General features: G+C 48.1%; 1 non-coding gene across 1 annotated transcript; it reads left to right on the top strand.

The window, feature by feature from the left end:
• Positions 1-10,041: 10,041 nt before the first annotated feature.
• TRNAG-ACC lies at positions 10,042-10,114 on the top strand. The gene has a single exon. It is a non-coding gene; the product is annotated as a tRNA-Gly (tRNA).
• The last annotated feature ends 12,069 nt before the right edge of the window (positions 10,115-22,183 follow it).

Raw genomic sequence — 22,183 nt, 5'->3', positions numbered from 1 at the left:
GAGCAGAACTCAGCCTGGGAAGAGGCAGCCCTTGCTTCACCCTGTAGACAGCTGCGCCCAGACACAACCCAGAATTATCTCTGAACACACCTGCTGTGGCATCAGTGACCCTCCCGCCAATATCTCAGTGCTCTCGGAACTTCAGCCAGTCATCTCCTTCTTCCTCCCGATTTCTGCCGTCCCACACCCATCTGTACGTTTATTTACCTTATCGCTCTCTTCAAACTGATTTAAATGGAATGCTTTTCCCTGCTTAGTGTCGTTGCAAGCAATAAATGTCCCAAACCCAATTTCACGTGCTACTTATGTTTTTCCTAAGACACATTCAATGAAATCTTTGTATTGGTTATCTATGGCTGCATAACAAGTAACCCCAAAACATTATGGTTTGAAATGATGTTTGCTGTCTCCCAGTTTCTCCCAGACTGGAATCCGAATACAGCTTAGCTGGATGGCTGCCTGCATCTCTCCAGGCTGCAGTCAAGGTGTGGCAGGGGCTGCAGACCTCTCCAGGGACCGGGCTCACTGAGCCCCAGCGGCTGTGGGCTGGGTGCAGTTCCTCACGGGCTGATAGACCAAGGGTCTCAGTTCCCTGCCCCGTGGCCTCTCCATAAGGCAGCTCACAACAGGGCAGCCAGCTTCATCAGAACAAGAAAGTGAGAAAAGTCAGAGAGGACTAACGCGATGGAGACCACCGTCCTCTAGAACCTAATCTTGGAAGCAACATCCATCACTCCTGCAATGGGGCAGTCGCAGAGCCGCTGGTTTACAAAGCAGATGAGAAAGGGCATCCTTGGCACAAACTCTGTTCCCTGCCCTGCGCCCAGGCAAGGAAACAGACCTGAGATTCATAAGGGGCCAGCGTCCTCCTGTCTCCTGCCACCCCCTACCCCACATACACCGTAAACGAAGGAGGAATCCACCCACCACCCCCCGCAGCTACCTTTGCAGCGCTGCTCTTGTGGTCCTTGTCCCCGGAACCTGCAGTGGAGGAAGGTGTCCTCTTGGTGGGGACACTGGCTTTGAGTCAGCCTGGGCATCCTTCAAGCCATACCAGGGCCACTGTTGGCGGCTCGCAGCATCAACAGAGAGCTTTCTCTCCCAAGATACCCGCCCGCGGGACGCACCAAACGTGGTTCGAACGACAGAGATGCCCCCACGGCTCCCGAACGCTGGCCCCCAGCAGTGTTATTTTGGGCAACGTGCCAACCATGTTGGCACATTTCTGCATTGTTTTATAGGGTTATAGGGTTAGAGGCTGCCAGGGCATGGAGAAGACCCCAGAGGGGCCCAAACGTCTTCCCAGCCTGGGCTCATGACCGTCAGAGGTCGGGCACCCTGGGCCTGCTCATGACGCTGCTTGATCTCATCCATTTCCTTCCTGGTCAGTTCAGGCCAACGCCCACCATGGGGCTAGGTCTCCCCTGTCACCTGCAGGAGCAGAAAACATGTGCCCATGGTTTATGTGCCCATAAAGCCAACGTAGCTTTATGGTTTAATTCATTCACTCACTCATTCATCCATGCATCTATTGAGGGCCTCCTGCATGCCAGGAACTGGCCTGGGTACTACTGAATAAGACAAAAGATGCTCCTCGTAACAGTTTCAAATGATTTCTAAAAGCACATGGAAAAAAAATTTTAAATCACCCGTCCTCATGGTTACAAGGGAAAATCATGGGCCTGGAATCATGCAGATCTGAATTCATATCCCTGCCCACGACCACCTTCCTGAGCTCGGGCAGCCCCACCCCCTTGCTGAGCCTCGGTCTCTGCCTGCATAAAACGCGGACAATGATGGCGGCAACTCCCACCTGCAGCGACAAGGGACACGCAACAGGGCCTCAGACCCTGTCCCTGCTCTCCTGGCCCCTCCCTTCTATACCATCTCTGGGAGAAACATGATGCAGTGTTTTAAGATCACCAAGAACTCTCAAGTCCCTTGTCACACTTCAGTCTTGAAATGACCACCAAGATTAGTGCAGAGACGATCCTCCTGTTGCACTTGGGGAAACTGAGACTGAGAGAGGCCACGTGCTTTGTCCACAGTCACACAGCGAGTGAGGGACACAGTGGACATCAAGCCTGCCCAAGCGTGGGAAGAGAGCACATCGGCTGAGCACGGGGCCAGAAGCAGGGGCGTTGGTGACCAAGACCTCGTCTGTGCCCTGGGGACCAACCCCTGGGAAAACCAGATCCTTCCCAGGCAGGGCACAGGCCACACTGGCTATTTTGAGTTCTCCCACACACGACACAAGCAACAGGAATCTGGGGAGACCCGGATCACTGGTCGCATCGGGAACCGAGCTGCTCGGGTGGCGGCCAACGGATGGGCTGAGGGTGACAAGGGTCTGCGGGGCGGGGGCTGGAAAGCACAGCCCAGATGCCTTCAGGGTTGGGGTACCTGCTGGAGAGAAGGCCCGTGGGGAGCTGGAGTGAGAGCCTGGGAGAGGCGGGGGCCGTGTCAGCCTGGGGAGGAATCTGGGGCCTTTCCAGGTCAGGCAGGCACATCTGTGTCCTCCTGGGCTGGGATCCTGAGACAGAGTTTGAGCAGTGTGTTTGGATGGCAATCCCAGAAGCAGGGAAGGGAAGGAAGCCATAGAAGGTGCCCCATCAACCCGTAGCAGCCAGGCTCAGTCCCCGTGGGGACCTCAGAGAAAAAACATCAGGGTGTCCCCGCCTCCTCGGGGCAAGGAAGCCTAGATGCTCCCCCAACTCCCCTGCGACAAGGCCATTGGCTGGAGCCATTCCTAGGGTGTGAGTCTCCCAGTGCAGAAAGGCACAGGTGCTGGTGGGAGGGTATCGCTGGCCTGGCCTGGATCCGTGTGTCCACAGCGCTACCAGCCGGCACCAAAAGCATCCACTGAGACAAGGCAGGGCGGAGCTCAGACCATCCCAATCGGGGCGCCTTATTCACCGAGCACCCCGGTGCACCCAGCCCTGGCCACGCACCGAGGCACAGCCAGGAGCACGCAGTCAGGGCCTCTCTCTCGGAGACCGTGTCTCATCAAAGAGACCAAAAATGAGAAGAGCACCGTGGGGAAATGAAAAGCATACGCTGGATTCGTGCACAAAGGGAGTGAGGGACGGATAAACAAAACGTGGCAGATCCATACAAGGGCATATTATCCAGCCATAAAAAGGAATGAGGTGCTGAATCTTGATGGTAAATATGCTAAGTGGAAGAATCAGATACAAAAGGCCATGTAATGTAGGATTCCATGAATACGACGTGTCCAGAAGAGGTAAGTCCACGGAGACAGAAGGCGGTTGGTGGTGGCAGGACCTGGGGGAGGGAAGGGTCGGAGAGACTGCCAAGGGGTACGAGGTTTCTCCTCTGGGTGGTTAGAGTGCTCTGAAGTTAGAGAGTGGTGATGGTTGCACAACCTGGTGAATATACTGAAAATCGTTGCATTTTATACTTTAAAGTGTGAAGTTTATGGTAAGAGAATTCATTAAATCTCGATCCTAAAAAGCACACCCGGGGACTTCCCTGGCAGCTCAGTGGTTAAGGCTCCACACTTCCACTGCAGGGGGCCCGAGTTCGATCCCTGGTTGGGGAACTAAGATCCCACATGCCGTGCAGCATGGCCAAAAAAAACAGGAATAAATAAATTTTTTTAAAATGAAGAACACACACAGAGGGGTCCTCTTTACATGAGATGGTCAGGGAGGGCCTCTGGGAGGAGGTGCCATTTTAGCTGAGGTCTGAAGGATGAAGAGGAAGTGGCCATGGGGCAGGGCAGGAGGGGGCGTGGCACGTAGGGGGAGTGACGGAGGGCCGAGGACAGTGAGCTTGAGGGGAGGGGCCCGAGGTGCAGGGAGGGGGCGGCAGCAGACCCCATAGGGTTTGGCATCCATGCTGAGGGGTAGCTTGTTCTGACAGCAGCTGGAGGGTCTCAAGCTTGGGAGAGAAACATGTGGGATTTACGCTTTTAAAGTGTGGTGGCTGGGGCTTCCCTGGTGGCGCAGTGGTTGAGAGTCCGCCTGCCGATGCAGAGGACGCGGGTTTGTGCCCCGGTCCGGGAAGATCCCACATGCCGCGGAGCGGCTGGGCCCGTGAGCCATGGCCGCTGAGCCTGCGCGTCCGGAGCCTGTGCTCCACAACGGGAGAGGCCCGCATACTGCAAAAAAAAAAAGAATAAAAAAGTGTGATGGCTGGACGGGGTGGACTAGAGGGGACAGGAGACAGAACCCCCCAGGAGACCACACGCCTCCTGGGAATCCCTTGGGACTGGGGCTTACCCAGTACAAAGCTGTTCTCACCCCCATGCCCTAAGAGGGACTGTGGGTGGGGACACCTTGCTCTGTTGTGGCCATTTGTATCCTGCAGTATCTTAAAGGCACCCTCGCCCCGAGATGATAAACCCCAGGGTGAGGGAGAAAAGGCCGCAGCACAGAAAAGGGGCTGAGCGGGCGACCGCGTCCGGCCGCAGGGAGGGTGAGAGCGAGGCAGCAGGGCAGGGGTGGAAGCAGACCCCGGGGCCGCCTGGAAAGCACCGCGGACTTTGAGCTTGCTGCCCGGCCAGCTGCCCAGGCTCCTCGGGGCGCGGAAGGGAGGTTGGGGGGAGCACGGGCCCAAGGGGCAGAGTCCGCCTGGACCAGGAAACCTGACGGGGAGGGACTGGTGGTCTTCCGGGCTGGAGACGGCCGTCCTGCCAAGGATCTAAGCCAGGCCAGCGGATCTGGCAGGTCACACTCAAGGTTTGTTCTGAGGGTGGAGGGGAAGTCCCCACACGACTCAGCAACACATGAGCTCCTCAGAGAGCCAGCGACGTCCCAGCAGCTGGAACAGGGAAGCATCTGGGAGAAGGATGTCAAGGGAACTTCGCTGCCCTTCAGAGCTGACTGAGGGAGCCACACTGGACCCATTCATCCCTCATCAAGTGTCTTCGGTGTCCCAAGTCCTGGCAGGGCTTCATGGGAAGGCTTCCTGGAGGAGGGGACATTTGAACCGGGCCTGAAGGATAGTGGGAGTTTGCCAAAGAACAGCAGGTAGAGAGAACACACAAGCACAGACCTAGAGGTTGGAAAGGGCCTGCACCAACCAGGGAACCGAGCAGCCCTTGCCTGGGCAGGGGTTGGAAAGTTGGGGGTACTCCTCCAGGAGGGGGGTAAGCCTGGGGTCTCTCTGCCAGGAGCCCCCTCGAGCTGGACCAAGCTAGGATGGGCCAGCGACTCCCTACTTGGTTGATTCCTTTGACTCTCCCGGCTTTGCTTGTCCATCTGCCCCCCCATCCCTGAGACCCTTCCCCAGGTGAGGATGCAGGTGGCACGGTGACCACAGATGTGAGGGAACCCCACATTTCTACTGGGAGGGATTTGGTACAGTTCAGAGCCAAGAGGGCGTGCATTCACCTTGGCAACGGCTCCCACCATCTCAGGGAAAGGCCACTTTGCTGACCCCCTTGTAGGGAATCCCACCGCGGAAAGAGGCCTTAAAGACAGGCAGTCACGCCCTCCCTATGGTCAGGGAAACCACCAGCACATAGGGTGCATTCTCAGGGTGGAGGCTGCAGCCCTGGGATGGGACCCAGAGCTCGTGCATGAGCTGGAATTCAGTCCCACTTGCCCTCTCAGCCAAGTGCACCAAGGACATGTGACCCAAAGACAGTGCACGGTGGCCCCGCTTGCAGCTCTCTCTGGCAGGCCTCAAGGTCTGGTGACAGGGGCCCAGAAAGGCCCAGATCCCCACAGGTGTCATGCTCTGCTCTTCGGTGCTGCTTGTTTCTATTGAGAAACAGCCCACCTCGAGCTGCCATCAAGCCTGGGACTTGCGGAACAGACACTTCTGCTGCTATTTCAAGAGAGCTTGAAGGCAGTCTGGGGAAGATGGAAGAGTGATGCATCTTTTTTGATCTCTCCAAATTCCCCTATAGAAATGGACAGAGCACCTAGGATAGCAAAACCCAAAACTCATGGGTTGCAGCCAGGATGGAACTAGACGGCCAGGTGGCCACGGCAGGCAAGGAGGTGGAGATGAATCCCCAACAGGTGCTGGAGCCACGTGGTGTCAGCCTCTGCAAGGGAGGACGGGGAGGCAAGTCAACGGGGCTCTGATGGTCCTGAGAACTGAGGACCCCCCACCCCAGCTGCCAACAGTTCTCACTGCAGAGCGTGGTGGTCCCATCCGAGAGCAGACGTCAGTACCTCACGTGCAGGCTTCTATCTGTGGTGACCGCAGGAGGACGGCAATGGGGTCACACGGTGCTGGGGCAGTCTGGACGCTGAACCCACGACCAAGTTATTAAAGTACCAGAAAACTTCCATGACTGCCCTTCAAAAGTCCACATCTCTTGTAATCACAGGGTGAAGGTTTTCGAAAACCAGACCCAAACTCTGACCCCGTGGGGTCAGCACAGCCGTTTGAAATCGTAGCTACACGGGTTCCCCTGGGGTGAATCAGGGTATCTACGGGAAAGAGGGGAACCCCAAACATTGGAACGGATCCCATTTGGAAAGACTGTGGTGCTGCTGGACCTCCAAATCCCTCAGACACTCTGTTGCCTGCAGAAGCCGTCCCAAGTCCCCCCCTCCATCACTCCTAAGGGAGACGCTTCCTCTAGGGCCTGCCACCACCTCTTGCTTCTGGATCTGAACTCGAATCGCAGGAGCAGGGGTATAAAATCTGACCCAGGGGGACTTCCCTGGCTGTCCAGTGGTTAGGACTCCTCGCTTTCACTGCCGAGGGCACGGGTTCAATCCCTGGCTGGGAACTAAGATCCCGCAAGCTGCACGGCACAGCCAAAAAACAAAAAATCTGACCCAGGAAGATGTACTGCATACAACAAAAGAAATGACAGGCATTACCAGTTTCCATTGGCAGAAACCTCGGGAATAAGCACGGCAATGGCCCTGCGGGTGTCAGGCCAGCATGGAAGAAACGTAATGTTTTCTGATACGGATGCAATCACCCATCCCAGACTCAAATAACCCAGAGCTGGGCGTGGCTCTAATAGAATGCTCATGTCATTGACTGAAGTCTGGACCCAGCGGTGGCTCCTCTTCTTTTTTTTTTTCCAAAATCAAAATTTAACTATTTTTTTCAATTAAAAGAAAGATTCTTTAAATTCTACAGTGCTTTACAATTTTCAAAGATTTCACACACATACTCAGCCATAAAAAAGAACGAAATGATGCCACTTGCAGCTACATGGATGCAACTAGAGATGATCATACTAAGTGAAGTCAGTCAGAGAGAGAAAGAAAAATACCAGATGATATCACTTACATGTGGAATCTAAAATATGGCACAAATGAAATTATCTACAAAACAGAAACAGACTCACAGACATAGAGAACAGACTTGTGGATGCCAAGGGGGAAAGGGGGAGGGAGAGGGATGGACTGGGAGTTTGGGGTTAGCAGATGCAAACTATTCCATTTAGAATGGATAAACAACAGGGTCCTAATGTATAGCACAGGGAACTATATCCAGTCTCCTGGGATAAACCATAATGGAAAAGAATATTTAAAAAGAATGTATATATGCGTATAACTGAGTCACTTTGCTGTACAGCAGAGATTGGAACAACATTGTAAATCAACTATACTTCAATTCAAAAAATCGAAAAAAAAGTTTCACACACATGGTTTCGTATAATCTCATAATAACCCTTTCCCTCCCCATCCCCTATGTTGCCCCTCCCCCAGCCCTCTCCCCACTGGTAACCACTAGTTTGTTCTCTGTCTCTGTGAATCTGCTTCTTTTTTGTTTCATCCACTAGTTTGTTGTATTTTTTTAGATTCCGCATATAAGTGATATCGTACAGTATTTGTCTTTCTCTGTCTGGCTTATTTCACTTAGTATAATGCCTTCCAAGTCCATCCATGTTTCTGCAAATGGCAAAATTCTGGTGGTTTTTTTGTTTCTTTTTTAATGGCTGAGTAGCATACATTGTATGTATGTGCCACACCTTCTTTATCCATTCATCTGTTGATGGACGCTTAGGTTGCTTCCATACCTTGGCTATTGTAAATAACGCTGCTGTGAACATCGGGGTGCACGTATCTTTTTGAATTAGTGTTTTTCTTTTGTTCAGGTATATTCCCAGGAATGGAATTGCTGGGTCACATGGTAGTTCTATTTTTGGTTTTCCACAGTGGCTGCACCAATTTACATTCAGTGGTGGCCCATTTGAGATGGAGATGAGATTATGGGATTCCCTTGGTAAACTGTAAAGGACAGTTTTTTAACTTTGGCACTTTTGATATTTGGGACAAGATAATTCTTTTTGTTGGGGGGAGGCTCTTAGGGGGGGTGCTTAGTGGCATCCGTGGTCCACTAGATGCTAGTAACACACCCCACCCAGTTGTAACAACCAAAAATGTCTCTAGACATTGCTAAATGTCCCCAGGTTGGCGGGCGGTGTGTGGTAGCAAAATCCTCCTTGACTGAGAACCCCTGCTGTAGAGAAAGTTCTCCAAACACTTGGGGAAATAGGAATATTGGAGTGGATTCATTATATACAACCCACTCGCCCACACCCTAACCATGCCCCAAGAGGGCCCTTCACCAAAGCTTTGAGAAATACAGTTGGGAGGGGAGCACAGTGCGTGGAAAGTCTTCGTGGCTGTTCTCTGCGGGCTAGGAATGACCCTGGGAGACGCTGCCATTGAAACAGCCTTCCTGAATTCCATGAGGATGAAGGAATCCCAACACAGCAGGGGCCAAGGAGACAAGAAGGGTGTAGTTACCATAATGGAAACATGAATGACCAGAGGAGCTCTTTGGTAGCGGCTAATTGCTCAGGAAATACCTGGGACTGAAACGTTTGGTTTAACCCCATAAAATTGGTGATAGGCAACCATTTTTGACCTGAACTACCATTTAACATGGTTCAGACTCATAAAGGAGCAGCTAACTGAGATTTACTTGATTGGAATAAGCAAAGAAAACCCTCTACATCTGATTCACAGGACAACAAACTGACCCACCATATCGATGACATCGGGCAGATTGGACCCAATGAGCCAGAAACATAAACCCTCCAGAAATCTTGGTCAGACACATGCATGTCAGGGGGTGGGAAGTGATCCCCACAAAATGCAATGAAACTTCTAGAAGGACAATGGTCTGGGACGTGTTGAGGTAGCCTCGCCAAAAGAAAATACAAGTTGCTAGACCAGCCAGCTCCTACTGCTAGGAAAGTCCCACAATGCCTGGCGAGCCTCTTTAGATTTTGGACACAACATACGTCTTATAAAGTGTGCTCATCCAACTGGTCGACCTGTAAGGCTGCCTGTGACATGTAAGGCAGGTGTGAGTAGATGCCAGGACAAGAGAAGGCTCTGGGATGCATCCAGTATGCAGCGAAAGCTACTCTGCTGCTCAGGCCAAATGACCCAGCAGATCCGACGGAGCATAAGGTGTCAGGAGATGGGGGGATTCTGTGGGAAGTCTTCAGCAGGCTCCTACTGGGGTACTGCAGAACAGACCGTTCAAATTTTGGAGCAAAGCACATCTTCTTCTGAAAAGAACTCTTCTCCTTTTGAGAAGACAGCTCCTGGCTTGCCTCTGGGCCCTAATAGAGACTAAATATGTGAACACAGGTTGCAAAGTTACCATCCATATGAGCTGTCCATCCGGAACTAGGTGTTACCCAACCCAGCAAGACAGACACTGAGATGCCCACCACGGCTCTCCACGGTCAAGGGGAAGTGAGACACAGCAGATCAGACCTGAAAGCACAAGTCATTGCATAAGCGGATGCTAGACTCCCACGGCACCTCCTTTGCTGTGTCAGCCCCTCCCCTCTCCCTCCATCCACGCAAATGATCTCCCGGGAGTTCCTTAGGACCAGCTGACAGGAAGAAAGACTTCAGGCCCGCACGATAAGCTGGCATCATCTGAGGGTGGACAGCTGAAGCACTGCAGCTCCAGGGAGGTGGTCCTGAAGGGTCTGGGGCCACATTTTCAGACATGTGCCTGGTTTTTCCTTTTACCTGGAAGGAGAGAGGGGGGGAGGTATGGGTCTACACTGACATGTCGGCAGGACCTAATGGATGGTCAGGGACCCAAAAGGAACAGGATTGGGGGACTTCCCTGGTGGTCCAGTGGTTAGGACTCTGCACTACCACTGCAGGGGACACGGGTTCGATCCCCGGTCAGGGAGCTAAGATCCCACGTGCCGCACGGCGCAACCAAAAAATAAAAAGAAAGGAATAGGATTGGATGATTGGTCGCAGGAGGTCAGGAGAAGAGGCCTGAGGAAGAACCTCTTGGAGTAGGTGCAAGGTAGCCAGATAGAGATTAGCATCCCATGTAAATACTCACCAGAGGCCAGCTTCACAGAGGAGACTCAGTGTCATCAGATGGACAAGACGGCCTGTCTGATGGCGTCAGCCAGTCTGTGTCCCCAGCCACCCTGCTTTGCATGGGCTCAGCAACCCAAGCTTCCCTACTCCAAAGCTGACTCAGCTCAGTCACTGCTGCGAGCCCAGGAACCCCCAGGAGACACCATTCCCCGGGGGACAGCCAGCCACGTGGTTGTGGGTTGATTTCATTGGACCACTTCCATCATGAAAGGGGCAGTGATTTGGTTTTCCTGGAATTATGACTGCTCTGAACATGAATTTGCCTTCCCTGCCTGGAAGTCTTCTGCCAAAACCACCACCCATGGACATACGGAATCTCCTTGGTCATTACTAAACCCCACAACACTGCTTCTCACCAAGGAGCTCATTTCTCCACAAATGAAGGTGCATCACCAGGCTTGAGCCCACTGGCTCCTTGGTCTCACCATGTTCCCCATCGTCCTAAGCATCGTTGAATGAAGGGATGGCCTTTTAATGCCTGGGTGATGATACTTTGCTGTTTCTAAGATACGGCCCAGGCTTTGAAGCAAGAGGCGAAGAAGGGGGTTATTGTACCCGCCGGCATGACTGGTCCTGGTTCAGAGGGGGAATGCAGTGGAGAGACTACACCCAGAGTCCAGAGATTCTCTGGGGCTCTAGGCACGTGGGCTTCAGTAGTTGTGGCGCACGGGCTTAGTTGCTCCGTAGCATGTGGGATCTTCCCGGACCGGGGCTCACACCCACGTCCCCTGCATTGTCAGGCGGATTCTTAATCCCTGCACTACCAGGGAAGTCCCATGTATCTCCGTTTTTGGAGGGAGGATTAGTGTGTCTTTGGTTGAACAGGGGACAATGGGGTTCTGTTAGGTATAGAAAGATATTATTGTTTTCCTTTTTTCCCACTGGAGCATGATTGCTTTACAACATTGTGTTCGTTTCTGCTGTACGACAAAGTGAATCAGCTATATGTATACATATATCCCCTCCCTCTCGATTCTCCTTCCCACCCCCTCCCCGTCCCACCCCTCTAAGTCATCACAGAGCACTGAACTGAGCTCCCTGTGCTATACAGCAGCTTCCCGCTGGCTATCTATTTTACACTTGGTAGTGTATATATGTCAATGCTACTCTCTCAGTTCATCCCACCCTCCCCTCCCCCCCACTGTGTCCACAAGTCCATTCTCTACATCTGCGTCTCTTTTCCTGCGCTGGAAATAGGTTCATCCGTACCATTTTTCTAGATTCCACACACATGTGATAATATATGATATTTGTTTTTCTCTTTTCGACTTACTTCACTCTGTATGACAGACTCTAGGTTCATCCACATCACTACAAACGACCCAGTTTCATTCCTAGAAAGATATTATTGTTTTCTTTATTTAAAAGTTAGGTGAAGGGACCCCCTCACACCCATTAGGATGGCTACTGTGAAAAAAGTATAGAAAATAACCAGTGTTGGTGAGGGTATGGAGAAATTGGAACCTTTGTGCACTGTTGATGGGAATGTAAAATGGGGAATGAAAACGGTATGATGGTTCCTCAAAAAAATTAGAAAGAGGACAACCATAAGATCCAGCAATTCTGGGTACAACCCCAAAAGAACTGAATGCAAGGTCTCAAAGAGGGATTTGCAACCCAAACACAGAAGCAACCCAATTGTCCATCAGCGGATGAATGGATAAACAAAATGTGGTCCATCCGTACAATGGAATATCATTCAGCCTTAAAAGGGAAGGAGATTCTGACACATGCTACCATATGGGTGAAGTTTGAGGGCTTTATGCTCAGTGAAATAAGCCAGTCGCAAAAGGACAAATACTGTGTGATTCCACTCAGAGGAGGTCCCTAGAAGAGTCACATTGATAGAGACAGAAAGTAGGATGGTGGTTGCCAGGGGATGGGGGAGGGGAAGAGGAGTGTTTAACGGGGACAGATGTTCAGTGTCACTAGATAAAGAGTTTTGGAGATGGTTGCACAACAAAGTGAATGTACTCACTGCCACAGAACACAGAAATGGTTAAAATGGCAAGTTTTCCGCTAGGTGTATTTCACCACAATTTATCTGAAAAGATCCTGGAATTAAAAAAAAAAAATTTTTTTTTAAATGAGTTGAAAGACACACACATACCAATCAGTGTAATCTGTTCAGCTGGCCCAGGCCTCGGCGGGGGGGGGGGAAATTCCAGCTCCAACAGCTGAGGGGCTAAACAGTTCTGAGTTTTATCTGGAAAACAGTTACTTCTGCCAGAAAGTTTAGGAAACATGGCCTCCCATAAACAGGAGACAACAGAGCAGTCAGACTGGAGAACAACTCTGCAATTTTGCACTTGTTTCATGGAAAACTGTGACTAATTCATGTGGGGATCAAGGCATATTTTTTTGTTGTTGTTGTTTTGGGTTTTTTGGTTTGTTTGTTTTGAATTTTATTTTATTTTTTCATACAGCAGTTTATTATTAGTTATCCATTTTATACATATAAGTGTACATATGTCAATCCCAATCTCCCAATTCATCACACCACCACCACACCCGCCGCTTCCCCCCCTTGGTGTCCATACGTTTGTTCTCTACATCTGCGTCTCTATTTCTGCCCTGCAAACCGGTTCATCTGTACCATTTTTCTAAGGTTCCACATACATGCATTAATATACGATATTTGTTTTTTCTCTTTCTGACTTACTTCACTCTGTGTGACGGTCTCTAGATCCATCCACGTCTCTACAAATGACCCAACTTCATTCCTATTTATGGCTGAGTAATATCCCACTGTATATATGTACCACATCTTCTTTATCCATTCATCTGTCGATGGGCATTTAGGTTAATTCCATGACTTGGCTATTGTAAATAGTGCTGCAATGAACATTGGGGTGCATATGTTTTTTTGAATCATGGTTTCCTCTGGGTAGTGCCCAGTAGTGGGGTTGCTGTGTCATATGGTAATTCTGTTTTTAGTTTTTTAAAGGAACCTCCATACTGTTCTCCATAGTGGCTGTATCAATTTCCATTCCCACCAACAGTGCAAGAGGGCTCCCTTTTCTCCACACCCTCTCCAGCATTTGTTGTTTGTAGATTTTCTGAGGATGCCCATTCTAACTGGTGTGAGGTGATACCTCATTGTAGTTCTGATTTGCATTTCTCTAATAATCAGTGATGTTGAGCAGCTTTTCATGTGCTTCTTGGCCATTGTATGTCTTATTTGGAGAAACGTCTATTTAGGTCTTCTGCCCATTTTTGGACTGGGTTGTTTGTTTTTTTAATATTGAGCTGCATGAGCTGTTTATATATTTTGGAGATTAATCCTTTGTCCGATGATTCATTTGCAAATATTTTCTCCTATCTGAGGGTTCTCTTTTCATCTTGTTTATGGTTTCCTTTGCCGTGCAAAAGATTTTAAGTTTCATTAGGTCCCATTGGTTTATTTTTGTTTTTATTTCCATTACTCTAGGAGGTGGATCAAAAAAGACCTTGCTGTGATTTATGTCAAAGAGTGTTCTTCCTATGTTCTCCTCTAAGAGTTTTATAGTGTCCAGTCTTACATTTAGGTCTCTAATCCATTTTGAGTTTATTTTTGTGTATGGTGTTAGGGAGTGTTCTAATTTCATTCTTTTACATGTAGCTGTCCAGTTCTCCCAGCACCACTTATTGAAGAGACTGTCTTTTCTCCATTGTATATCCTTGCCTCCTTTGTCATAGATTAGTTGACCATAGGCATGTGGGTTTATCTCTGGGCTTTCTATCCTGTTCCATTGATCTATATTTCTGTTTTTGTGCCATTACCATACTATCTTGATTACTGTAGCTTTGTAGTATAGTCTGAAGTCCAGTGGCCTGATTCTTCCAGCTCCATTTTATTCCTTCAAGACTGGTTTGGCTATTCGGGGTCTTTTGTGTCTCCATACAAATTTTAAGATTTTTTGTTCTAGTTCTGTAAAAAATGCCATTGGTAATTTGATAGGGGTTGCATTGAATCTGTAGATTGCTTTGGGTAGTATAGTCATTGTCACAATATTGATTCTTCCAATCCAGGAACATGGTATATCTCTCCATCTGTTTGTGTCATCTTTAATTTCTTTCATCAGTGTCTTATAATTTTCTGCATACAGGTCTTCTGTCTCACTAGGTAGGTTTATTCCTAGGTATTTAATTCTTTTTGTTGCAGTGGTAAGTGGGAGTGTTTCCTTAATTTCTCTTTCAGATTTTTCATCATTAGTGTATGGGAATGCAAGAGATTTCTGTGCATTAATTTTGTATCCTGCAACTTTACCAAATTCATTGATTAGCTCTAATAGTTTTCTGGTGGCATCTTTATGATTCTCTATGTATAGTGTCATGTCATCTGCAAACAGTGACAGTTTTACTTCTTCTTTTCCAATTTGTATTTCCTTTTATTTCTTTTTCTTCTCTGATTGCTGTGGCTAGGACTTCCAAAACTATGCTGAATAAGAGTGGTGGGAGTGGACATCCTTGTCTTGATCCTGATCTTAGAGAAAATGCTTTCAGTTTTTCACCATTGAGAACAATGTTTGCTGTAGGTTTGTTGTACATGGCTTTATTATGTTGAGGTAGGTTTCCTCTATGCCCACTTTCTGGAGAGTTTTTATCATAAATGGGTGTTGAATTTTGTCAAAAGCTTTTTCTGCATCTATTGAGATGATCATATGGTTTTTATTCTTCAGTTTGTTAATATGGTGTATCACATTGATTGATTTGCGTATATTGAAGAATCCTTGCGTCCGTGGGATAAATCCCACTTGATCATGTTGTATGATCCTTTTAATGTGTTGTTGGATTCTGTTCGCTAGTACTTTGTTGAGGATTTTTGCATCTATATTCATCAGTGATATTGGTCTGTAATTTTCTTTTTTTGTAGTATCTTTGTCTGGTTTTGGTATCACGGTGATGGTGGCCTCATAGAATGACTTTGGGAGTGTTCCTTCCTCTGCAATTTTAAGGAAGAGTTTGAGAAAGATGGGTGTTAACTCTTCTCTAAATATTTGATAGAGTTCACGTGTGAAGACATCTGGTTCTGGACATTTGTTTGTTGGAAGATTTTTTATTTTTTGAAACTTTTTCTTTTTTTATTTTATAAATTTATTTATTTTATTTGTTTATGTTTTGGCTGCATTGTGTCTTTGTTGCTGTGTGCGTGCTTTCTCTAGTTGCTGCGAGCGGGGGCTACTCTTCATTGTGGTGCTCTGGCTTCTCATTGCGGTGGCTTCTCTTGTTGCGGAGCTCAGGTTCTAGGCACTCAGGCTTCAGTAGTTGTGGCACACGGGCTCAGTAGTTGTGGCTCGCGGGCTCTAGAGTGCAGGCTCAGCAGTTGTGGCTCATGGGTTTAGTTGCTCTGAGGCATGTAGGATCTTCCCAGACCAGGGCTTGAATTCGTGTTGCCTGCATCGGCAGGCAGATTCCCAACCACTGTGCCACCAGGGAAGCCCTGTTGGAAGATTTTTAATCACAGTTTCAACTTCATTACTTGTGATTGGTCCATTCATATTTTCTATCTCTTCCTGCTTCAGTCTTGGAAGGTTATACCTTTCTAAGAATTTGTCCATTTCTTCCAGGTTGTCCATTTTATTGGTATAGAGTTGCTTGTAGTAGTCTCTTATGATGCTTTGTATTTCTCTGCTGTCTGTTGTAACTTCTCCTTTTTCATTTCTAATTTTATTGATTTGAGTCCTCTCCCTCTTTTTCTTGATGAGTCTGGCTAATGGTTTATCAATTTTGTTTATCTTCTCAAAGAACCATCTTTTAGTTTTATTGATCTTTGCTATCGTTTTCTTTCTTTCTATTTCATTTATTTCTGCTCTGATCTTTATGATTTTTTTTCCTTCAACTAACTTTGGGTTTTGTTTGTTCTTCTTTCTGTCGTTCCTTTAGGTGTCAGGTTAGATTGTTTATTTGAAATTTTTCTTGTTTCTTGAGGTAGGCTTGTATTGCTATAAACTTCCCTCTTAGAACTCCTTTTACTGCATCCCATAGGCTTTGGATCATCGTGTTTTCATTGTCATTTGTTTCTAGGTATTTTTTTATTTCCTCTTCGATTTCTTCAGTGATCTCTTGGTTATTTAGTAATGTATTGTTCAGCCTCCACTAGTTTGTATTTTTTACAGATTTTTTTCCTTTAATTGATGCCTAGTCTCATAGCATTGTGGTCAGAAAAGATACTTGATACGATTTCAATTTTCTTAAATTTACCAAGTCTTGATTTGTGACCCAAGATATGATCTATCCTGGAAAATATTCCATGAGCACTTGAGAAGAATGTGTCATCTGCTGTTTCTGGATGGAATGTCCTATAAATATCAATTAAATCTATCTGGTCTATTGTGTCATTTAAAGCTTGTGTTTCTTTATTAATTTTCTGTTTGGATGATCTGTCCATTGGTGTAAGTGAGGTGTTAAAGTCCCCCAGTATTATTGTGTTACTGTCAATTTCCTCTTTTAGAGCTGTTAGCAGTTGCCTTATGTATTGAGGTGCTCCTATGTTGGGTGCATATATATTTATAATTGTTATATATTTTTCTTGGATTGATCCCTTGATCATTATGTAGTGTCCTTCCTTGTCTCTTGTAACATTCTTTATTTTAAAGTCTATTTTATCTGATATGAGTATTACTACTCCAGCTTTCTTTTGATTTCCATTTGTACAGACTATCTTTTTCCATCCCCTTACTTTCAGTCTGTATGTGTCTCTAGGTCTGAAGTGGGTCTCTTGTAGACAGCATATATATGGGTCTTGTCTTTGTATCCATTCAGTGAGACTGTGTCTTTTGGTTGGAGCATTTAATCCATTCACGTTTAAGGTAATTATCAATATGTATGTTCCTATTACCATTTTTTTATTTGTTATGGGTTTGTTTTTGTAAGTCCTTTTCTTCTCTTGTGTTTCCCACTTAGAGAAGTTCCTTTAGCATTTGTTGTAGAGCTGGTCTGGTGGTGCTGAATTCTCTTAGCTTTTGCTTGTCTGTAAAGCTTTTGATTTCTCCATCGAATCTGAATGAGATCCTTGCTGGGTAGAGTAATCTTGGTTGTAGGTTCTTCCCTTTCATCATTTTAAATATATCATGCCACTCCCTTCTGGCCTGTAGAATTTCTGCTGAGAAATCAGCTATTAACCTTATGGGAGTTCCCTTGTATGTTATTTGTCATTTTTCCCTTGCTGCTTTCAATAATTTTTCTTTGTCTTAATTTTTGTCAACTTGATAACTATGTGTCTCAGTGTGTTTCTCCTTAGGTTTATCCTGCCTGGGACTCTCTGTGCTTCCTGGACTTGGGTGGCTATTTCCTTTCCCATGTTAGGGAAGTTTTTGTCTATAATCTCTTCAAATACTTTCTCAGGCCCTTTCTCTCTCTCTCTTCTCCTTCTGGGACCCCTATAATGTGAATGTTGTTGTGTTTAATGTTGTCCCAGAGGTCTCTTAGGCTGTCTTCATTTCTTTTCATTCTTTTTTCTTTATTCTGCTCTGTGGCAGTGAATTCCACCATTCTGTCTTCCAGGTCACTTATCCGTTCTTCTGCCTCAGTTATTCTGCTATTGATTCCTTCTAGTGTATTTTTCATTTCAGTTATTGTATTGTTCACCCCTGTTTGTTCTTTCGTTCTTCTAGGTGTTTGTTCTTTAATTCTTCTAGATCTTTGTTAAACATTTCTTGCATCTCCTCGATCTTTGCCTCCATTCTTTTTCCGAGGTCCTGGATCATCTTCACTATCATTATTCTGAATTCTTTTTCTGGAAGGTTGCCTATCTCCACTTCATTTAGTTGTTTTTCTGGGGTTTTATCTTGTTCCTTCATCTGGTACATAGCCCTCTGCCTTTTCATCTTGTCTATCTTTCTGTGAATGTGGTTTTTGTTCCACAGGCTGCAGGATTGTAGTTCTTCTTGCTTCTGCTGTCTGCCCTCTGGTGGATGAGGCTATCTAAGAGGCTTGTGCAAGTTTCCTGATGGGAGGAACTGGTGGTGGGTAGAGCTGGGTGTCGCTCTGGTGGGAAGAGCTCAGTAAAACCTTAATCTGCTTGTCTGATGATGGGTGGGGCTGGGTTCCCTCCCTGCTGGTTGTTTGTCCTGAGGCGACCCACACTGGAGCCTGCCCAGCTCTTTGGTGGGGCTAATGGCGGACTCTGAGAGGGCTCACGCTAAGGAGTACTTCCCAGAACTTCTGCTTCCAGTGTCCTTGTCCTCACGGTGAGACACAGCCACCCCACCCACCTCTGCAGGAGACCCTCCAACACCAGCAGGTAGGTCTGGTTCAGTCTCCCCTGGGGTCACTGCTCCTTCCCCTGGGTCCCGATGCGCACACTACTTTGTGTGTGCCCTCCAAGAGTGGAGTCTCTGTTTCCCCCAGTCCTGTTGAAGTCCTGCAGTCACATCTCGCTAACCTTCAAAGTCTGATTCTCTAGGAATTCCTCCTCCCGTTGCTGGACCCCCAGGTTGGGAAGCCTGACGTGGGGCTCAGAACCTTCACTCCAGTGGGTGGACTCTCGTGGTGTAAGTGTTCTCCAGTTTGTGAGTCACCCACCCAGCGATTATGGGATTGATTTTATTGTGATTGCGCCCTTCCTACTGTCTCATTGTGGCTTCTCCTTTGTCTTTGGATGTGGGGTATCTTTTTTTGGTGAGTTCCAGTGTCTTCCTGTCAATGATTGTTCAGCAGTCAGTTGTGATTCTGGTGCTCTCGCAAGAGGGAGTGAGCGCACGTCCTTCTTCTCTGCCATCTTGAACCAATCCTCCAAGGCATATTTTTATCTTATGTGTCCACATGCACCAATGGCAGGCCCAGTGGAAACACAGAGCCTAGTGCAACATCATCCCTTGCCTACCTCCCTCCTGTCCCCCCAGATCAGGAGTGGGTTTACACCAGTCTCCCCCCAACTACTGGACTCAGCCTGTCTCCTCCCGCTCAAGCCACCCTCCTTGGGGTACCTGCCTATGTCTTGCAATTGTCACAACAGCACACTGATGGAGGCTGCGGCGCTGGTGAGCTGACTGAGGACCAGACCTCTCAAAGCCAGGCAGGAGTGAACTCTCAGGGTTTTCTTCCTTCTCTGCCTCACTTCTCCATCTTTGTGTAGTGCTTCCTGGGATCATCTCCCAAATAAATGACTTTCAGCCCCCCGAGAAGTTAAGAATAGTTAAAGGGTTGGGGAGTGGGCTGGGCTGGAGTGTCTGCCCCTGCACCATGTCCTCTCTGAGTGATACTGGGTCAGCACTTCCCCAGCTTCTGCCCCGGCACCAGTGGGTGAGTGGCCAGTATCCTGAAGGCTAGTGACTGCTTCTCCCATCCTCTGGTTCCAGCCTTCCAGAATTCCGTGGCCCAGCCCCACCCACATTCCTGTATGAAACCCCTTATTTCCCTGATAGTGTGGTGTGTCTGTTTCCTGATCCAACTCAGAGAGAGAGACAGAGACAGAGAGAGATGCTGCAGGGGACCCTATAGTTGAAAATAGGGGAAAAGAAGCATATCAGCCAGTGCATCTAGTTGGATCCTGATTCACACACACAATCCTGTAAATAAACCAATAAATAAATGAATCTGGACACTGCATATTTGTTGATTTTAAGGAATTATCGTTCATGACTTTTAGAAATGATCATGGTGGACTTCTAAAATGAAAATGTGGCCTTTGAAAAGTTTCCTTATTTTTCAGTCCCATGCTGAAATGGTCACGGGTCAAATGATGTGATAACTGGGATTTGGTCCCAGGATGCAGACGTGGAGGGAAGGGAGCAGGGACGGACCACAGCTGGTGTCAAGGCTGACCGAGGAGTTTAAAGTGGGCAGGGCGGCGGGGCAATGACGCTGGGGGTCCCTACGGGCTGAGTGACCCACATTAAGGAGTCTGATGAGTGAGCAGAATGCACAGTGGGACAGTGCAGTGGTCGTGGTGCAGCAAGGAGTCCAGGTGGGAGGTACAACGGGCCCGCACCAGCATAGTGGCCGTGGAGAGGGAGAGAAGTGGACACGGCTGGAAAATGTCTGAGCAGCAGGAAAGTGAGGAATTGGAAGCTGGACAGACAGCCTCAAACTAGGAAGATGGGAAACCAGCCAAGGCCCTGCTGCTGGGACATCCCGTCTCGGGTGCCAGGAGATGGCTCTGCCCCTGGGCTTGCAGGGGCTGGAGGCCCCGCCCACCTCCCCAGCCTCATCACACACACCCTCCCATTCCTGCCCTCCTACCTCCCTTTCTGTTCTTTTTTTTTAAATTTATTTTTTGGCTGCATTGGGTCTTCATTGCTGTGCGCAGGCTTTCTCTAGTTGCAGCGAGCGGGGGCTACTCTTCTTCATGGTGCGCGGGCTTCTCATTGCGGTGGCTTCTCTTGTTGTGGAGCACGGGCTCTAGGCATGTAGGCCTCAGAAGTTGCAGCACGCGGACTCAGTAGTTGCGGCATGCAGGCCCTAGAGCGCCCGGGCTTCAGTAGTTGTGGCGTGGGCTCAGTAGTTGTGGCTCACGGGCTGCAGAGCACAGGCTCAGTAGCTGTGGCGTACGGGCTTAGTTGCTCCGCGGCATGTGAGATCCTCCCAGATCAGGGATTGAACCCGTGTCTCCTGCATTGGCAGGTGGATTCTCAACCACTGCACCACCAGGGAAGTCCCCCTTTCTGTTCCTCTAACACACCAAATCCTTTCCTACCTCAGGGCCTTTACACCTGCTGTTCTTTATCCTGGACTATTCCTGTGGACTCAGTGGGTATCTGGAGCCTCTCCTCTCCCTCCTCAGGCCTCTGCTCAAGCAGAAAGGGCTTTCAGCCTGGCCTTGCTGAAAAGGCTTATCTACCATTCTTAGTTTTTCTATCGCTGCTGTAACAGATGACAAGCTTGGTGGCTTAAGACGACACACATTTATTCTCTCTCTTTTCTTTTTTTTTTTTTTTTTTGGCTGCGGTGTGGCATGCATGTGGGAACTTAGTTCCCCGACCAGGGATCAAACACATGCCCCGTGCAGTGGGAGTGCCAGGGAAGTCCCCACACATTTATTCTCTTGTAGTTCTAGAGATCAGAAGCCTAAACTCAAGGTGTAGGCAGGGCTGGAGCCCCTAGGGTACAATCCATTTCCCTGTCTTTTTCAGCTTCTAGAAGTTACTGCATCCTCGGTCCACGGCCCCCTTTTCGCATCCCTCCAACCTCTTTCTTCACTCATCACATCACCTGACTGATCTCCTGATCATCTTCCATCATCACATCTCACGCTGGCCCTCCTGCCTCCCTCTCGTAAGGACCATTGCGATTATACAGGGCCCACCCAGATAACCCTGGATAATCTCTCCTTCTCAGGATCCTTAACTTCAGCACATCTGCAGAGTCTCTTTTGCCACGTAAGTTCCTATAGCCTCAGGATCTGGGGATTGGGATTTCAGCTCTTTAGGGAGCCATTATTCCACCTACATCACACCCTCTCTTCTTCTACCACATAATTTTCTATCACCACACCTGTTCATCATCCTCACTGCACTGATTCCGGTTGGAATTCTTGTGTTCATTTGTTTCTATTTATCACCCATTCTTCTCTTCCTTCATGTCTGATTCCTCCACAATTCTTTCCCCAGCCCCAACATTGTTGGTGTTCAGTAAATACGTGTTGAATGAAGGTAAGAATGGATGGATAGATGGTCGGTTGGATGGACGGACGGATGGATGGATGGTGGATGGATGGATGGGTGATGGATGAATGGATGTTGGATGGATTATGGATGGATGTAAAATGGATAATGGATGGATGATGGATGGATGAAAGGATGGAGGTAAAATGGATGATGGATGGATGGATGGATGGATGGATGGTGGATGGATGGATGATGGGTGGGTGATGGATGGATGGATAATGGATAAATGGATGTTGGATGAAGGATGGATGGATGTAAGACGGATTATGGATGGATGGA

The sequence above is a fragment of the Monodon monoceros genome, unplaced genomic scaffold, assembly GCF_005190385.1.
Source record: "Monodon monoceros isolate NGI ecotype Baffin Bay Population unplaced genomic scaffold, NGI_Narwhal_1 Super_Scaffold_7, whole genome shotgun sequence".
Classification (NCBI taxonomy): domain Eukaryota; kingdom Metazoa; phylum Chordata; class Mammalia; order Artiodactyla; family Monodontidae; genus Monodon; species Monodon monoceros.
This window is presented reverse-complemented; position numbering and strand designations above follow the sequence as displayed.